The 19,731-nt window shown below is 42.7% G+C and overlaps 1 protein-coding gene across 19 annotated transcripts in view; it reads left to right on the forward strand.

Moving 5' to 3' along the window:
* The window catches only part of TENM4 (teneurin transmembrane protein 4), a 1,797,006-nt gene that overhangs the window by 343,995 nt on the left and 1,433,280 nt on the right, over window positions 1-19,731 (forward strand). For 18 of the 19 annotated variants that reach the window (XM_068266709.1, XM_068266713.1, XM_068266710.1 and 15 more), the window contains 2 exons: window positions 1,521-1,620; window positions 15,576-15,697. The gene's annotated coding sequence lies outside the window, so the exon portion shown is untranslated. The remainder of the gene's footprint in view (window positions 1-1,520; window positions 1,621-15,575; window positions 15,698-19,731) is intronic. The other variant, XM_068266707.1, reaches the window with a different exon arrangement.

A 19,731-nucleotide genomic window follows, 5' to 3' on the forward strand; every position in this document is an offset into this window, starting at 1 on the left:
CAACTGGGGGGGGGGGGGGGTGATTTAGTAGCCAAATAGTAAGTAACACCCTGACACATTACATTACAAACTAATACATACATCTCCCATTAAAATGAACCCCTTACACTTTCCTCCCCCTACCGTAGTTACCAAAATAAAACACTTGCATTTGAAAAAGTGACATTTAAAAAAAAAACATACATATACATAAATAGTTACCTTAGGGACTCAACTTTTTAAATATGTATGTCACAAGAGTATATTTCTGTTATTTTTGCAAGTAAGGGCTTGTAATTTAGTGATGGGGTTAAAACCCAAAAAAATACACCTTTATTTCCAAATAAAATATTGTTGCCATACATTGTGATAGGGACATAATTTAAACAGTGTAATAACCGGGACAATTGGGCAAATAAAATATGTGGGTTTTAATTAAAGTTGTTTGTATTATTGTAAAACTATAATAGCTGAAAACTGAGAAATAATGATTTTTCATTTTTTTTTTCTAATTCCTGTTAAAATGCATTTAGAGTAAAATAATTCCTAGCAAGCTGTACCAAAGAAAGCCTGATTGGTGGCACACAAAAAAATGATGCATAGATCATGTCGTTGTGATAAAGTTATTGGCAAATTAAAGGGATGAGCACTAAAAGGTGGAAATTGCTCTGGTCCTTAAAGGGAAAAAACCCTTAGTGGTTAACTAGTTAATTTAGAAAGTATATTTATATGGCACTGACATCTTCTGCAGCACTTCACAGAGTACATAGTCGTGTCACTGACTGTCTTCCGAGGAGCTGACAATCTAATCCTACAATAGTCATAGTCTAATGTCCTACCACATTATTATTATGTGTTTGTAAAGTGCTGCAGAAGACATCAATGCTATATAAATACATAATAATGATATGATAGGACATTAGGCTATGTCTATGGTAGGATTAGACTGTGAGCTCCTCTGAGATCAGTCAGTGACATGACTATGTACTCTGTAAGCTGCTGCAGAAGCAGGGCCGTGCCGAGGCAGAGGCGAGAGAGGCTCCAGCCTCAGGGCGCAGTGTAGGAGGGAGCGCACAACTCAATCAGCTATCATTCCCCTATTGTGTTTGAAGCAGAGAGAAATAAGAAAAGGGGATACACGGCAGTGCCTGCATTTCAGATACCTAGAGATTAAGGTGTTTAGGGGTTGAGGGCCCTGGGGCACCCCTTAGTCTAATAGCAATCAGTGTGTGACGGCTGGGGTGGGTGGGAAGGATGGAGGGGTGCACTTTGGTGTCTCAGCCTTGGGTGCTGGAGGACCTTATCCCGGCTCTGTGCAGAAGATATCAATGCTATATAGAGTACATAGTCATGTCACTGACTGTCCTCAGAGGAGCTCACAATCTAATCCTACAATAGTCATGGCTGCATGTATCTGCATTAAAGGAAGTATTTTGTTTTTCAGCAAAGAGCATGATACACAAAGAGTGCCAATGTATGCATTATATATGATACAGTGCCTTCAAACGACACTCTAAAAGGTAATCCTTTTCTCCTTGCAGGCATCTTCATCAGCGATATTACCAGTGGTGGATTCAGGGTTCAGAAATGTAGACTGCTTGACATGGTGGAGTGGAGATTGCGTGCGTAGAGCGACATAAGGTACGACTGCATGAATTATTTCTGACTTGCTCGCTTTCATGCGTGATGGTACGGATACTTGGGTGTGCTTAAAATTTCTTAAAATAATCAATAATGCAATAAACTTGTATTTTCGACTTTAACCTCATGTTAAAGGGATACTTAAGTCAAAAATAAAAAATGATTTTTACTCACCTGGAGCATCCCTCAGCCTCCTGAAGCTGTATGGTGCCCTCGCAGCCTCGCTCCGATCCTCCTGTCCCCACCGGCAGCTACTTCCAGGTTCGGCGACAGCCGCCGACAGGCTGGGAAGGCGAGTGATTCTCCGCGTTCCCAGCCGCTATATCACCCTCTATGCTGCTATAGCATATATGTTATACGCTATAGCAGCATAGAGGGTGATATAGCGGCTGGGAACGCAGAGAATCACTCGCCTTCCCAGCCTGTCAGCGGCTGTCGCCGAACCCAAAAGCAGCCGCCGGTGGGGAATGGAGGATCGGAGCGAGGCTGCGAGGGCACCATACAGCTTCAGGGGGCTGAGGGATGCCCCAGGTGAGTAAAAATCATTTTTTTATTTTTGACTTAAGTATCCCTTTAAGATGTAGGCAAGTCAGCCGCAGTATATTTGTGTTGTGTCCTTACTGACAGTAAATTAGCAATATTGTCCTTCGATTCCTGTTTGAAATATCAGCCTCGAAAATGTTCTTCCAAATTGTTTCTTCCCTTCTTTCTGGTTATGCACGGCAAAATTAAGGTGGCCATACTACTAGCGATATTGCGGGCCAATCAATCATCTGATTGGATAGTGTTATTGAATCTGAAGAAGATTGATGCCTCTACATGTCCACCTAATCATTGATTAGACGGATTTTGCAGCTCCATTTTGCAGCTCCATTGTCACCCCCGCTACCGAGTGCCTGTAGCGCATGGCACCAGGCTCGTGGTACAGGCACTCTCAGTATTGGTCTACACGGCAGTGACGGCAGAAGTTGCACCAGTGAACAGGTGAGAATTTTAAGAGCACGGGCATCGGTTGGGGACAGTTTACACTTGGGTGGCAGACGGGGGAGGCAACGTCACTAGGCTGATTTCTGATAAATTTCATCTGGAATCGGCCTGCGGTGCACAGGCAAGAAACAGATCTCTCTTGGATTAAATGCAATCAGAGCGAGATCTATCTCATAGTCAATCTACCCATACATCACCTGATAAATGGCCACCTTTAGGGACATTTCCACTAGGTCCAAATGCAAGACACACACTGGTTAGTGGAAACCGGCCTTAAAGCGGAACTGTCGCGAAAATCTTAAAATTTAAAACACATACAAATAAGAAGTACGTTTCTTCCAGAGTAAAATGAGCCATAAATTACTTCTTTCCTATGTTGCTGTCACTTACAGTAGGTAGTAGAAATATGACATTACCGACAGGTTTTGGGCTAGTCCATCTCTCCGTTGGGGTATTCTCAGCATGGCCTTTGTACTTTATAGAGACATTCCCTGAAAAAGATTTATACAATGGCCTCAATTCACTAATCTTTATCAAACACTTTATGGAAAGTTTGATAATTTACCTTTATCGAATATTTTATCGATAAAACGTTCAATAAATCTATAACTCCTTAGTGAGTTCAAAATTAGATTTTACCCATGAGGTAAATTATCAAACGTTCGATAAAGTGTTGGATAAAGCTTAGTGAATTGAGGCCAAAGATGCTGGCCATCCTCCCTGCTCGCTGTACACTATTTTGGCAGTTGGACAGAGCAACTGCCATTCACTGAGTGCTTTTAAAAATAAAGAAAACCCTGAGAACCCCCCTTAGGGCCCTTTTCCACCAGCGCAAACCGCTGGCTGAATCGCAAAGTCGCAAACCGCTAGCGATTTTACAATCGCTACGGTTTGCTTTTTAACAAAGGAATCGCGGTAGGTCATTTCCACTACCGCGATTCGTTTTTTACCCGAACGCGAACGCGCGGCGGAGCGATATTTGCCGCGATTTTGCTATGCAGTGCATAGCATAGCAAAATCGCGGCCGCAAAACGCCGGGGAATCGCCGGTTTTGCGATTCAGCAATCGCTAGCGTTCACTGCAGGTGGAAAAGGGCCCTAAGAGAAGATGGACTAGTCCAAAATAATGTCAGATTTCTACTACTTGCTGTAAGTGACAACAACATAAGAGAAATGCAATTTATTGCTCATTTTTAATCTGGGAGAAATGTACTTCTTATTTTTATGTGTTTTAAATTTTAAGATTTTCGCGACGGTTCCTCTTTAAGTCAAACAACCCTCTTATTATCTGTTATTTACCACATAAATGATCTCTCCTTACAGTTGAGGTGACAAATAAGTAAGGTGAGATAAAGATTTTGGGAATCAACTACCAAAAGTGGAATTCCCCTTTCCTGGGGAAGGGTGTAAGAATACAGGTGAAACTCGAAAAATTAGAATATTATACATAAGTCAATTTATTTCAGTAATTCAACTTAAAAGGTGAACGTAATATATGAAATAGGAACCTTTTGCAGGTGTTTTGGATGAATTAGCTGATGAATCTGACACTTTGAGCCTAGAATATTGATCACAATATTCTAATGGGCTGAGATTTTGATTTTGGGGTTCTTAACCACTTGAGGACCGTAGGCTTACACCCAGCTAGTGACCAGGCAATTTTTTTTTTTTTACAAATTAGGCCACTGCAGCTTTAAAGGCTCGCTGTAGGGCTGAACAATCAGCACACAAGTGATCCCCCCCCCCCCTTTTCTGCCCACCAGCAGAGCTTTCTTTTGGTGGGCTCTGATCGCTGCTGCCCTGTTTGTTTAATTGTATTTATTTATTTGGGTTTTTTTTAAATACATTTGTTTATTTTTATCCCCAGCCCTTCCGCCCCCCGCTAGCCAATCACCGCGATCGGCTGTCATAGGCATCAGCCTATGAGAGCCGATTGCTCCTGATCCACTGGGTCAGGATAGCTGAGTGACAAGGCTGTTCCCAGTACAGCGCTGCCGTAGATCAATAGACATTGTAAAGAGACTGATGCGGAGATGCGCGTGCGCGCTCTCCTGCAAAACTCCGCCCCAGCACTTCACGCCAATTGTCGTTGAGCGGTCCTTGGGCTGCCGTCGTGTCCACGCCGATCGGTGTGGAGCATGTCGGCAAGTGGTTAATCATCAAAATGATAACAAAAGCTTGAAATATCTCAGTTTTCATGTAATGAGTCTATTTCATATATTAGTTTTACCTTTTATGTTCAATTGCTAAAATCAATAGACTTTTGCACAATATTCTAATTGTTTGAGTTTCACCTGTAGGTGCCCAGGGATTAACCATATCTCTTCAGGGGGCAAAATCAACGATTGGAAAATAACTACCGGTATATTATTCATCAGAGAGCTGGGTTGGAATTGATTTGACATATTTACAGCGTGTTATCTTTTACATATTTGTCTACTTCTCTGTGAACGCTATTAGAAGTTGTTTTCAATCTTCCAGCTTGTAATTTATGTTTTGCCGGTCATTAAATGTTTGAATTTTTCCTGCCGTCCGCGCTGATCTTACGGTCAGTTCTCCAGCGATTTCATGAAAGAGGAAATGTGCGGCTGATCTATGTGTTTGCTGTCAGAACGCACTTCAAAGAATGATGGCGTCCGAAAGGGTCTGTAGCGTTTTCAGGAAAGGATTGGTTACAGAAAAAGATTTTGACAGCTATGTTCCGCCTGGGACTGCTTACTGTATCTGCTTATTAGCTGCATATCTGAGCGTAGGGGCGGCAGGAGAGGAAATAGGATTCCCAGGCCTACATTCAGACCATTTTGTTTCTGCTGAGAAGATAACGGCGCGCATACCGATGAGAAGAAAGTCAGAACCGCATGCCACAGTAAAGCGGACCTGAACTCAGAACTTCCTCTCTGCTGTAAAAGATAAGCAACAGCATAATAACTTTTAAAGAAAAAACATTTGTTTGTTACAGCTGATACAAATCCTGCAATAAATCTGCACTGTCAACTTCCTGCTTTGATGGAAGCAGACAAAGGGTTAACATCCTGTCTTTACAAATTGGCCGCTCTGCCATGGCACAGGAGATTCCTCAGCTGTCTCAGCTGAGAGATCAAATTACAGTTGTGATTAGTCACAGATGAGGGGGGAATTAGACTGGCAAAAATCTCTAAATACATATAGGGTGCATTTCTCTCTTTTTTCCTTCTGTCCTGTGCAAAAGTTCAGGTCCACTTTAAAGGGAACCAGAGACGAAGCACCCTTGTGTATTTTACCAAATATATCAGTGGGAACATTAGAGAAAACACTTACCCTGCTCTTTGTTTCATCCTCACTGCTAAAAGTGTCTGTTATCAGCTGTGATAAGAATCCCTGACTGAGCATTCAGTCTGGCTTTGCAGGGAATGATTATAGCTGAGTCACTATAGCAGAGCCACAAGGGGGCAGGCTTGGGCTTGAAAAGACACCAGAGAAGACAGACTCAGCTATAATCTTTCCGTAGCAAAGCTAGACTGAGTGCTCAGTCGGGGATTCTTATCAGAGGTGATAACAGTCAGAGTAAACAGAGAACAATGAAACAAAGAGCAGATTAGGTGTTTACTGTCATGTTCCCACTGATTTATAAGGTACAATACAAGAGGGTGCTTCATCTCTGGTTCTCTTTAAAGTGTGATTGTATGATACGCTAGTGATGAGGCAACATTTTGCATATGCATAATTTGGCTTTGTATCTTGCAATTACCATGCAAAATAGTAACTTTTCATTTCCTGTAAACTCGTGATTAATCTCGTCCTATACATAATGTTGCACCGTTATTTTGCGTTTGCTTGTAATTTTGAGTGTTAGTTCATGTTTACTCGTAATTTTGCATAATTACGCCAAAGGGAATTGTAATTATGCGAACATTGGTCGTAATTACGACAAAATGTGGGTAACGACGAATTGGCTATTAAAATATGAAATTTAAATTATGAAATGAATCCCAGGAAGGATAAAATACATTATAATCTTTAAAATGAAAATCAAGAGATGGCAAAAGGATGACACGGATAGAGGATACAACAGAAAATGTATTTGCACTAGGGCAATGCGTTTCGTGAGCGTTCACATCTGACTTCATCAGGCCAAATATCAGTGCTGGAATCCAAAAATAGCCAGGCATGGAGCACCTCTACAGGTAGAGGCTATTATTAATTTTTATTTTAAGGGCTTAAAGCAGCAGGGTCAGCCATACTATGCCAGGAAAATAAAATGTGTGTGTGTGTAGATAGCTTCTTGTTCTACTTACATAACAGATGTATTTTACTATCCACATTTTGGTTTCAGTGAATGATACATAGTGAATAAAGAGCATTCTGTTTCAGGCATTTGCCATCTTGATTCCCTCTGACTGAAGCCAATTCTGATTCAATTTGCTCCCTTACTTTTTTTTCTCCTAGAAACTGCACTGTCATAGCTAGCTTGCTTTGTAAACAGATGTGAGCACAGCATAGATCGTATTTTATTGGAAACAATAGAAAAACAGAACAGGCACTGCAGAATTATAGCATTGTTAATAGACAGCAGTATTGCAGACGTACAGAGGCAGCAAGCAGGGTAGTTAGATATCAGATGATGCATGCTCAAGCCCAAGAAAGAAAACAGGTAGCAGTTACAATCAAGTTAGAAAAGAGCAGGCTGGCACTTGCAGATTCCATACGTATAAAACAGCTTTATTTTGTCCGGCTGACACACAAAAAGCACGCGCAGAAGCCTCTGAAGACGCTCAAGTGAGCGAAACGTTCGTTAGGCGGCACCGCTGCCCCCCACCTCACCCCACAGCCAACAGAGTCATGGTAGGAAAAAGACTGTATGCAATATACTTATGCACTTTTTAATGTATCAGCCGGACAAAATAAAGCTGTTTTATACGTTTGGAATCTGCAAGTGCCATTTCTAACTTGATTGCAATAGATTGTATTTTAGGTTCACACTGAACTGCCCTCAGCGATCAGTAAGGAGCAAGCTTGTGGGAGGGGAGATGACAAGCTTCCTTCTCTTCTTGCTGGCAATAGAACAAATAGAGCTAGTCTGACTGAGATAAGATTTATTACAGCAGGAACATTTCTGATTAGATTGGAATGCTTGCAATGCAGGGTAACAAACACATTGTGTTTGTTACCCTTTTGTGTGTTTTTCAAGAGAGCGACCAAAGTACAGTGGTGCACCCTGTATCTGTGGTGCATCCTTGTTTAAAGGACATTCATCTGCAGATCAGAAGGACCTGGAGATCCATCCTGGTGGATCTGATCTACAGATGAATGTCCGTTAAACAAGGTGTGTATGAGATCTCCAGATATCATAGACATTAAAAGCATTTTGCAGGAACTGATCTTTTGCGTGTGTACAGCACCTGTACAGAGATCAGTCTGACAAACCTATGCGACAGTTTGCAAAGATTTTTATCTAATGGGTGTACAGGTAGACCCCGGTTAACAAATGAGATAGGGACTGTAGGTTCATTCTTAGCGTGAATCTGTTCTTAAGTCAGAACACTGTGCCATCTCTGTCCCCTGTACCTCCTCTGTGCCCCTCCTGTGCCTCCAGTGTCCCCCTCTGTGTCACCTCTGCCCTCTGTACCTGCTTAGACAAGTTTAAAAGCCATTTTTTCTTAGATTTTTTTTTTTAAATCTATTTTCTCAAAAAGTACAAGCCTAATTTGAAAAAAAAAATGTTTTGACTAGTTTCCATGGAAACACAGAATCCATGTCGTTCGTAGCGGCGGGTCGTTCGTAAGTCAGGCGTTCATAAGTCGGGGACTACCTGTACTCAGCTTAATAGAATAGACTGTGTAGATATGGCTCTCATATTACAAGGAAGGTGGTAAAATTGGTCTGTGATCTTTCATTTTCCAAAGACTTTTTATCTCAGGTGTGTAAGTAGCTTTAGAAGATACTTCCGGCAGCATCTTCCTTCTTTCTATGGAATGGACCATCCGCTATTAAATGTGATGAAAAGTGGAGGAAGTGTCAGATGGAAGAAGTGATGGGTTGGCAAAAAAGACGGCAACACCGCCAATATAATGTCAAGTGACACCGACCGCCTTGCTGGGAGAGGTTAACCTGCCATGTGCGGTGAGGTCACATACTCCATGTCAGCTGGCAGGTGTGATGTCAGGAGTGGATCTGACTACAAGGAGCTGGTTGTCATCTGCTAATTATATAGAACGCCATCTCCTAATCACGGAGCACAGGATGCAGGTGGCCATACACAGTCAGACGTCTCACCCAGAGTGTGGCTTAAGGAGACATCTGCTTGTCCTAGAGCCTAACGCCGGCATCTGCTATAATTTGCTCATCTATTCGATGGTTGATGCATTTTACAAGTCAAAACCTAGTTCAGCCTCCCCGTTTTTTTTTGTTTTGTTTTTTTATGCATAAGATGGTAAACTTGCATTCATTAGAATGTACAACATTTTGGCTGCTGCACGTCTGGGGTTTTTGCAATACACATATACTGTGTGTCACTTATTATATCTATAGGTTTTGCTTCAGTGACTTTTTAAAGATAAACCGTAACCAAGAATTGAACTGCATCCCAATCAGTAGCTGATACCCCCTTTCCCAGGAGAAATCTTTTCCTTTTCTTAAACGGATCATCAGGGGGCTCTGTATGACTCATATTGTGGTGACACCCCTCCCACAGTGTGATGTCAGGACCATGGTCCTGACAGTTTCCTGTCTGTGAACCTCATTGCATTGTGGGATCTAACTGTTTACAACTGCCATAAAAGCAAGCAGCATCTCCTTCCAGTGACATCAACTGTCAGCAGTAAAAATGTCACCCTGTGATAAATGTCAGAATATAAATCAGAGAGAGGAAAGATTTTACAGTGGGCAAACTCTGATTAAATAATGTATACATAATTATTGTAAAAATGAAGTACTTTTTTTTTATTACATTATTTTCATTGGAGTTCCTCTTTAACCAGGGATTGAACTTCATCCCAGTCAGTAGCTGATACCTCCTTTCCCACAAGAAATCTTTACCTTTTCTCAAATAGATCATCAGGGGGGATCTGTATGGCTGATATTGTGGTGAAACCCCTCCCACAGTGTGATGTCATGACCAAGATCCTGACACTTTGCTCTCTGTAAACCTTGTTGCATTGTGGCAAATAACTGCTTTTTCCAACTGTCAAGCAAGCAGTACATCCCTCTGTGCATAGAACTTTCAAACATTCTGGAGAGATCACCTGACAGGACTAATCATGTGACCACCTGTGATAAATTTTAGAATGTAAATCGAGGAGAGGAAAGATTGTACAGTGGGCAAACACTGACTAAATAATCTTTAAATTAATATTGTAAAAAATAACCAGTTTTATTACTTGTGTTATTTTCACTATAATTCCTCTTTATTGCGGGAGGGACAGCCATACTATCGCAGAAAAAAAAACACATATATTAGTAGATAAATACTTGTTCTACATAAACAAGTTCTACATAACATATGTATTGTACTGTCCAGATTTTGATTTCAGTGAACTATAAATAGTAAATAAAGAGAAAATTATTTTCCATCTTTACTGCCTCTGAATGAAGACAGTTCTGATGTCATTTCCTCCCTTACTTTTTTGTTCTCCTGGAAATTCCACTGTCATATCTAGCTTGTTATGTAAACACATGAGCACAGCATAGATTGTATTTCAGCAGCTTCTGTGCAGGAGTGAGGTGTATTTCCCTTGTCAGCCTCGTGTTACACTGAACTGCCCTCAGCCAATCCGTGAGGAGCAGAAATGTGGGAGGGGAGATATCAAGCTTCCCTCTCTACGGCAATGTACCAAACAGCCAGGCTGACTGAGATAAGATGTATTACAACAGAAACATTTATGATAATATTGGAATGCTTGCAATGTAGGGTCAGGATGTAGACTACATCATAAACACAGAGCAGTGGGTAAATGGAATTTGATTTTAAGACGTACAATGCTGCTTTAATGCTGACAGAGCAAAGCAGTGATTTCCTCCGCTCCTAGCTTTACTGAGCTGGCTGGTTTCCTCCGCGTTTTTTAATCACCTCCCTTTTTAAAGTTTACTCATTGCTCTTGACTTCTCCTGTCTATGCTGTAATTCAATTACACACAATAACGGTGTAGCCGGGCGTACGGCTCCGACTGTAATCGGAGGCATCCTTGTTTCTCTTGCTGTATGCAAAATGCGCGCATTTACTCATAGAGTACGGCGGGCTATTTTTACCACGCCACCGGCGCTTCCAGTGGGCTGATCGGACTGGAGAGGCCTGTAATGACAGGATAAGTATGTCTGGCTGGGGCCTGCACAGGTTGTTAATGTCCAGGGGTGAAGAAGACTTTACACAAGGCCAATGTACTAAAACAGAACGTCGCAATCCAGTAAAACCGTCAGGCCAAAATGCTTCAGGGAATTGTCCGGGTGGTTTTTTTGTAATTGTTTTTGCTGAGGAGACATTTGTTCGGGAGAATTTGACTGCCAATGGCTCCATATTTTGCGTCCAGCAGCGGTTTGCACGTGCCAGGCGTACGCAGAGTCGCTGAATACAAATGACGCGATTCCATTTTCACATCAGACACAGAAATATAAACAGGATGAGTTCAATCTGGTCAATGTGGTTGTTAAAATGCCCATAGTCTGAGCTGTGAACATGCCATTACCGTCCAGTAAGGTAAATAGAATAAAAAATGCAATTTTGTCATTTTGAAGCAAAAAAAAAGTCAATAAAGCTGTGAAATGTAAACACAGCTATAGCTCCATATGAACCTCAGAGTAGCTCTCAGGCTGATGTTCTGCAGAGTTTCTACACTGTAGCCACAAGGTATTCGGAGACTTCGGAATAGGGATGTTCAACCAGCGGCAAAACTTCTTACAACCTTTTTGGTGACCCACATTAGCCTTCAGTGACCAGAATGCAAAGCAATGCAAGGGGTAGAAGCAGGGGCGTAACTAGAAATCAGCAGGCCCCTCTACAAAAATTTGGATGCCCCCCCCCCTCCCGCCCCCATATGTGGGGAAAGCGTGGTCAAACATTGGCGGAGACCTCACCTGGGGCTCTCCCCTCTGTGCTCCCCTCCGGCATCAATCATCAGTGGCGGCGGGCAGAAACACATACCTCCATCCACTGCGGAGGTCCATCTCTAAGTGCCTCATGCTACTTCCTGTTTAAACGGGAAGTAGCATCAGACACTTCGAGATCGGAACCTCCGGCGCATGGATGGAGGTATGTGCTCCTGCCCGCCGCCACTGATGATTGATGCCGGAGGGGAGCGCAGAGGGGAGAGCACGAGGCGCTGCATCCCCTCTTGTTACACCAGTGGGTAGAAGCCATTGCAGTCTCTCGGCATGCTTGGCTCTGCTGGAGGTGGACCATATAGCAGGAAACCACTAGAGAGGAACTGTAGTGAAAATAACATAATAATAAATTAAATTGCTTATTGTTTACAATATTTATTTATAGATTATTTAGTCAGTGTTTACCCATTATAAATACTTTCCGCTCCCTGGTTTATATTCTGAAATGTATCACTGGTGGTGACAACTTTAGTTCTGCCAGGTGATCTGTATGGAATGTTCTTTACTGAGAGTTATATGCATAGAGCATACATGTCAAACTCCGTCTTGAGGGCCAAATCTGGCGCGCAGAGCCATGAAATTTGGCCCCCAAGTGGTTTCCCCACTTTGCATTATGTTTGGCCCACTTTAGACCACCAGGAAAACTATACTGGAGGTGAAGTCCTAGATCACCAGGGAAGCCATATGGTGGAGGGAGGGGAAAGCACTAGACACCAGGGAACTGTATAGGGCAGAAGAGGCCCACTAAACATCAGGAAACTGTATGGGAAGGGGGGCCATTAGACAGGAGGCAACATAAAGAGAAACCGTAACCAAGAATTGAACTTCATCCCAGTCAGTAGCTGATACCCCCTTTTCCCACGAGAAATCTATTCCTTTTCTCAAACGAATCATCAGGGGGCTTGGTATGGCTGATCTTGTGGTGAAACCCCTCCCACAGTGTGAGGTCAGGACCAAAGTCCTGACCTCACACTGTGGGAGCCTTGTTGCATTGTGGGAAATAACACCTAATTCCAACTGCCAAAACAAGCAAGCAGCATCTCCTTCCACTGCCATCACCTGCCAGCAGTAAAAATGTCATCATGTGATAAATGTCAGAATGTAAATCAGGGAGAGGAAAGATATTACAATGGGCAAACACTGAGTGAATCATTTATACATAATTATTGTAAAATTGAAGCACTTCTTTTATTTCATTATTCTCACTGGAGTTCCTCTTTAATAACGGAGGGAGGTGATCACTAGAATTGAGGTTGGCCCGCGACTTGGTCCCAGTGTTCAAATTCGGCCCACTTTGTATTTGAGTTTGACACCTCTGGTGAGGGATATACAGCTTGCTTGGCAGTTGGAAAAAGCTGTTATTTCCCACAATGCAATGAGGTTCACAGATGGCAAACTGCCAGGACCATGGTCCTGACATCACACTGTGGGAGGGGTTTCACTCCAATATCAGCCATACAGATCCCCCTGATGATCTATTTAAGAAAAGGTAAAGATTTCTCATGGGAAAGGGGGTAATCAGCTACTGATTGGGATGAAGTTCAATCCTGAGTTACAGTTCCTCTTTAAATATTTCCTGGGTGGTGCAAGGGCGTGATTTCTAGTCATGGGTCTGCTTTCACTTATGTTCTTGCTATAGAGGGCCTTTTGATATTTACAACAATCCAGTGGCGTAACTAAGGAGCTTGGGGCCCCAGTGCGAGTTTTTCGTGGCGCCCAAAGAACTCTATTCACATGGAGCGTCAAAACGTACCAAGGACAGCTGCAGTGTCAGAGAGTATTACCACTGTGCAATACACATATAGAGGTGTTCATTACCAGCATAGCACCGATGCAAAGTTAATAAGATGGATGAAAGAGTACCCCTCGTGGCCTCCTCTGATCCTAGGGCCCCAGTGTGGTCCCCATCTTTGCATCCCCTATGGCTGCGTCACGGCAACAATCTATTATACTCGTAGGCAGGGAGCACAGGTATTGGAATTATGGGTGGTTTGCTGCGTACAGGAAAACACACACTGCTGCGCTCGTAATTAAGGTGAATGGGCTGCACACAAATCAGAGATTTTTTGCGTTTGTCACAATTTTTTTTTACGGTAAAAAATTCAGACAGCTTACTGCTTTATCTGCATATCACGCGTTCATGATTCTAATGTATCTCGCCCCAAAAAATCTTTCTTGTAATACGCAATCACAGAGCGCCCCCCCCCCCCCCCCCCCCCCGAAAAACAATAACATTTTCATGATATTGCAAGGGCAAATGTGCTCCCTGCCTTAACTAAACTCAGAACTTCCTTTGTGCTTTAAAAGATTAGCCACGGCATGATAACCTTCATGGAAAATGCATTCTTTATTGCAATTTATGGAAATCCTAAAAAGAAAAAACCTGAAGTTTTACTTAGATTTTCTTTTGTTGGAAACACTGAAAGGGTTAAGCCTGAGGGCCCTTTCACACAGGGGCGGGGCGGTATTTTTGCCTCATCTCACCGCCAGGCAATCATACTGCCACATTACGGTGCAACGCAACGGAAGTGGCATTTTCGCCGCATCCCCATCACAGGTCCAGAAATACGTTACTAACGTGGCTTCCGCGTCGGCCTGGAAGTTATGTCAGTCTATGGCTTCGCTTCCGTGCACTTCCGCATACCCCGAAAGCAGGAAGTGACAGCAAGCGGGCATCACTTCCTGCTTGGTCCAGTGCCAGATGGGGAATACCATGTAGTAACGCAGTCTTCCCCTAAGGCAGGGGTCTCAAACTCAATTTACCTGGGGGGCCGCAGGAGGCAAAGTCAGGATGAGTCTGGGCCGCATAAGGAATTTCACAATCGCGGCGCATCGCCGCCTCTGCCCGCCCCTCTCACTCTTCCTTCACAGAGAGGGGCCGGGAGAGGCGGCGATTGATGTCAGGAGGGGCAGAGCTGAAGCTGAAAGCTCTGCCCCTTCCAGGAAATGCCGGCGGATTGCCCCCCGGGCGATTTGGGGGCTCTGCAGCCCTCGTTTAGTGGCGGGATGTGGCGGATTACTTGGGAGCACTGAAGCGAATTATAAGGAAGCTTTTGCCGGCGAGGGCCACAAAATATTGTATCGAGGGCCGCAAATGGCCCGCGGGCCGCGAGTTTGAGACCCCTGCCCTAAGGCCTATTTTTGGTGGTGCGGCGTGGCTGCTGCACCGCCAGTTTGCAGTCTGAAACAGGCCTCAGTGTTTACTATATGCCAGAGCTGCCTTGGCAGAGCCCTCCTGCAGTCTATTCACAGTTTCTTATTAGACACGTTGATCTGCCTACACAAACACAGAACATGAATTTCTTAAGCAACTATGGTGTGTGTGCAATAAACAGCGTTAGGGCCTGTACACACTGCTGCGCTTGCGTTGCGTTTTCAGAATTGCATTTGATTTTTAAAACGCAAAGCCTTCATGAGAACATAAAAATAGCATCACACCAGTGTGTACAGGTCTTCGCGACTTTCATGATTTTTCAAAAGACCTGCGGTTAAAAACCACGTGCGATTTTTAGAAGTGCAGTGCAAGCGCAGCAGTGTGTACAGGCCCTTAAGCAAAATTAAGGGCATAAAGTCTTACCACACATTTAGTAGAACACATTATTGCATTCTGCTCTAACACTTCATCCTGCGTTAACACCTCAAGCATGTAATTTTGCTTGAGGCAGTTGATTGCATCATCCCCTATATATGGAATGCAGACTTTCCATTGTGTGCTGTGCTAGAGTTTGGGTCCGCCTTAAGAGGAAATCATCCACCAATCTTCTGTCGATCTTGTGAAACACATGTAATACCTGGTATACACCATGCAATTTCCCATCAGAGAGATAAGTTGAATAAATTATTTCCGACGGGTCTGATCTGATTTCCAATCTTTTTCTCTGATTTTTTTTTTTATAGAAGCGATTGGAAAATCTATCAGAAAAATGATCGGAAATGAGATCGGACCTGTCTGAAATAATCAATTTGACGCTTCTATCTGAAGGGGAAATTGCATGAAGTGTGCCAGGCATAAAGTAAAGGTGTGTGTTTGTTTGCTCTTTGTTTACATATACATCTGGGTCATTATCTACAGGGATGAGTCTAGGATTACTTGCAGTGGTTTTGGATGCATCCCTTGTGACCTGTATTTATGCATTGGACTTTGCTGGATAATCCTTCACTTAAATTACATTTGAACTGGATTACAAAATAGACATTATCTATGTATGCTTCAGGGCTACTTCTTTGGAATGCTTATTCCAAGTGGCATGTCCACTATTGATATACAGTATCTGGATTATCATTCCAGCAACCAAGCAGGGTCTTTTTTGAATATGTCATTACTCCAGACGTACGGAAGTAATTGTCAATTAATAGATTAGTTGCGTTTTAGCTCCCCCCCGCCCTTTAAGCTTGATTGTTAAATTGGAAGTATAAAAAGCATTAAATATACCGGAAGTGACATGTGACATGATGAGATAGACATGTGTATGTACAGTGCCAAGCACACAAATAACTAGGCTGTGTTCTTTTTTTTCTTTTTTTGCCTGAAAGAGTTAAATATTAGGTATGTAAGAGGCTGACTCAGTCCTGACTCAGACAGGAAGTGACTACAGTGTTACCCTCATTTATAAGAAATTCCAACTATAAAACACTTTCCTAGCAGAAAATGGCTTCTGAGAGCAGGAAAGACATAAAAAAGGGTGGATAGTTCATAGATTTTAGCTCTGGCATACTTCAATGAATGTGTCATTGAGCAAAAACAATAAAACAGTTAAAACTTAAAAAGTAGATTTAAACATAAAATAAAATTGTGGAGTATCTTAAAAAGTCATTTTTAGGAGAAGGAAGATGGATACAATCATTTATCTCTTTTCGTTTATTTTCGCCTCGGGTGTCCTTTAACCTATTTTGGTTCCTAGACATAGAAACTACGTCCAGGAACCATGCGCGCTGCCGCGCGCTCCCGCGGCCGATCGCGTGCGTGCATGCGCGCTCCCGGCCCGCGGTTCGTTAGCCAGGCAATCAGTGAATCGGGCTATGGTGCCCGATTACTGATTGCTCTCCCCCGCTGAAAAAGCGACAGCTTCTCTCGGAAGCTGTGCTTTTTCTGGCTGTCGCCTCCTCCATGCGTCACTCTAAGCGTGTATTACGCTTAGAGTGACGTCATGTAAACAAACTCATGTCCGCCAAAACTACAACTAAAATTAAAAAAAAAAAAAATCAACACACATTTACATTAAAAACCTATAGTTTCCATCCCACCCTCCCAAAAATACCCACACAAAATGTTTAATATATAAAAAAAAAAAACATCACAATACAAAAAAAAACCATGTAAATATTTACCTAAGGGTCTAAACTTTTTAAATATCAATGTAAAGATGAAATATTTCTATATTTTTTTTATTTTAAACTTGTAAATAGTGATGGATGCAAAACGGAAAAATTGCACCTTTATTTCCAAATAAAATATTGTCGCCATACATTGTGATAGGGACATAATTTTAATGGTGTAATAACCGGGACATATGGGCAAATACAAAACGTGAGTTTTAATTATGGAGGCATGTATTATTTTAAAACTATAATGGCTGAAAACTGAGAAATAATGATTTTTTTCCGTTTTTTTCTTATTCTTCCTGTTAAAATGCATTTACAGTAAAGTAGCTCTTAGCAAAATGTACCCCCCAAAGAAAGCCTAATTGGTGGCGGAAAAAACAAGATATAGATCAGTTCATTGTGATAAGTAGTGATAAAGTTATAGGCTAATCAATGGGAGGTGAACATTGCTCAAGTGAAAACGACGGAACACGAATGGGTTAAATAAAACTATCTTCAAGGTGACTTTGGAGCTGTCAGTCAAGATATCTGTCTCTGTAATTGTCTCTCAGACAATTGTCTCTGGCCAGATACACTGCACCAACTGCCAACATCTGTTAACACACCTACTAACAATATGGTAGGATAGAAGGGCATATATATGCACAGAATACTGCTTGCTTGGAAGTTGGAAACAGTCGTTATTTCCCACAATGCAACGAGGGTCACAGACAGGAAACTGTTACGGCCGTGGCCCTGACATCGCATTGAAGGAGGGGTTTCACCACAATACCAGCCATACATATGTTCCTGTTGATCTATTGGAGAAAAGGTAAAGATTTCTTGTGGGAAGGGGTATTGGCTACTGATTGGGATGAAGTTCAATCCTTGGTTTCAGTTCCTCTATAAATAAGTATAGCTAAAAAGCTTTCCATCCTCTGCAAATGTAAAACACTATATTGTTGGAAGACGGCTTACCTGGTGTTTTCGGAATGTACAAAAAATGGATGCAGTTGAGAACTTGTTTTTCTCTTCTGCAGATACGGCAAAGATTCTCAAGAAGGTTGACAGGCGGGGGCATGTTAATGCGTGTGATTAATGCTTTATTCCATGGGAAGAGTGGCATGTGAAGTCTAAGTCACTTGGCCAGCAGAATCCCAGTCTAATGGTCAGGAAATGTCAACGTTATGAGGCCAGACAGGTCACAGGCTCATTTTTCAGCCTAATGGTACTTGAGGAGAGGAGAGAGCTGTCACAGGGCTTGGAGCGTAATTCTGAAGAATTGATGCTACCGGAACGAGAGCTGGTGGTGAGGCCACAGCTCAGCTAGTTTGTCCAACAAGCTCGGCAAAGTAGACAAAGATTGCGTTCAATGACAGACACATATGCTTAACAAACATAACCTGTCACACCCATAACAGCCTATAATAAAAGTTTAAGAAAGAGACTAGGAACGAGGGAAATAATTGGCCTGTCCTCCAGGAAACAAGGCCACCATGCATGAAACTGAATTCCTGGAAAAACAGGGCCCCCACAATAACCCACCAGTTCTTTTATGTTATATGTGCTCTCTGCCATTATTCTTTCAGTGTACACTGTGTGCTTATTACCGGTCTTGTCAACGCACCTGTAATGCTGGGGGGTCATACTTTCTGACCACCCAGCACAACAAGGCTAAGAGCTGGATAATGGAAGAGGCTACACAGGCTGCCAAGAGCAACTGCAGCTCTGGGCTTCTGATAAGACGAAATGGCAGCGTAGTGCGATGTTGCGCTGCTCTTGCGATAGCAAACATTCAGACAAGACAGACTGGAGTGAGGTAGCCAATAGCAACCACAGCAATGGCTACCTGCAAGGACAGGACTGGGAGGACAGAGGCTGACAGAATGAATGCGTGCTAATCTAGTCGCTGCCTCAGTGACAGCAAGCATTCACAAAGACAAGAGTGAGGTAACCAATAGCAACCGCAGCAATGGCAAGGACGGGACTAGGCTAGCTAAGCACGGGTGATCACGCTAAGCGCAACCTACCGAAACGTGCTAAAAACTGACTAGCTGAACACAGGATACCAACAGTTCGAGGTGGTATATATCAGCGGCACTGATATATCACCGTAACACGAATACAAGGAAAATAACAAACGCTGACTAGAATATGTATATATTGGCGTGAACCAATATATAACATAATCAAGGAAGACTAGCTAGATCTGGAACAATACAGCAAACTAACTAGGCAATACAAATTCTCTGCACTAGAAGGAGTACATATATTTGTCACCGTGGGAAAAATATAATCGTAGCTCCACAAGATAACTGAACTAGAAAGTAACAAGACAAGGAATATTATACACAGTATGAAAGGACCCAGTAACAGCTTAGACAGAGCTGAAACTATGACGGGCCAGGTCTAAAAGGGAAGGCAGACTTTTATGCTGGCATCAGCCCATGGATGAAAGCATGCAAATCTCCACACAGCTGAATGGTAATCATTCAATCCTGAGCTGGCTGGATTACCATTAGCTAGCTGAAAGGCTATGGTAACAAATGCATGCAGTACTATGTAACAACATGCATGCAAGAAATCCAGGGCTATCTGGCTGCAGCTCAGCTGTAGTAAGCCATTGGTGGAATGATGACAGCATTCTGAGCTGCCCAGAACTGCAGAGCAATTGCAAATGACAAAGGCTATCATTCATAAAGCATTTCCACATGCGGTAATGCTGAAAACAGCCGACTTTACCGAGCACATA

The sequence above is a fragment of the Hyperolius riggenbachi genome, chromosome 2 (assembly GCF_040937935.1).
Source record: "Hyperolius riggenbachi isolate aHypRig1 chromosome 2, aHypRig1.pri, whole genome shotgun sequence".
NCBI classification, from domain to species: domain Eukaryota; kingdom Metazoa; phylum Chordata; class Amphibia; order Anura; family Hyperoliidae; genus Hyperolius; species Hyperolius riggenbachi.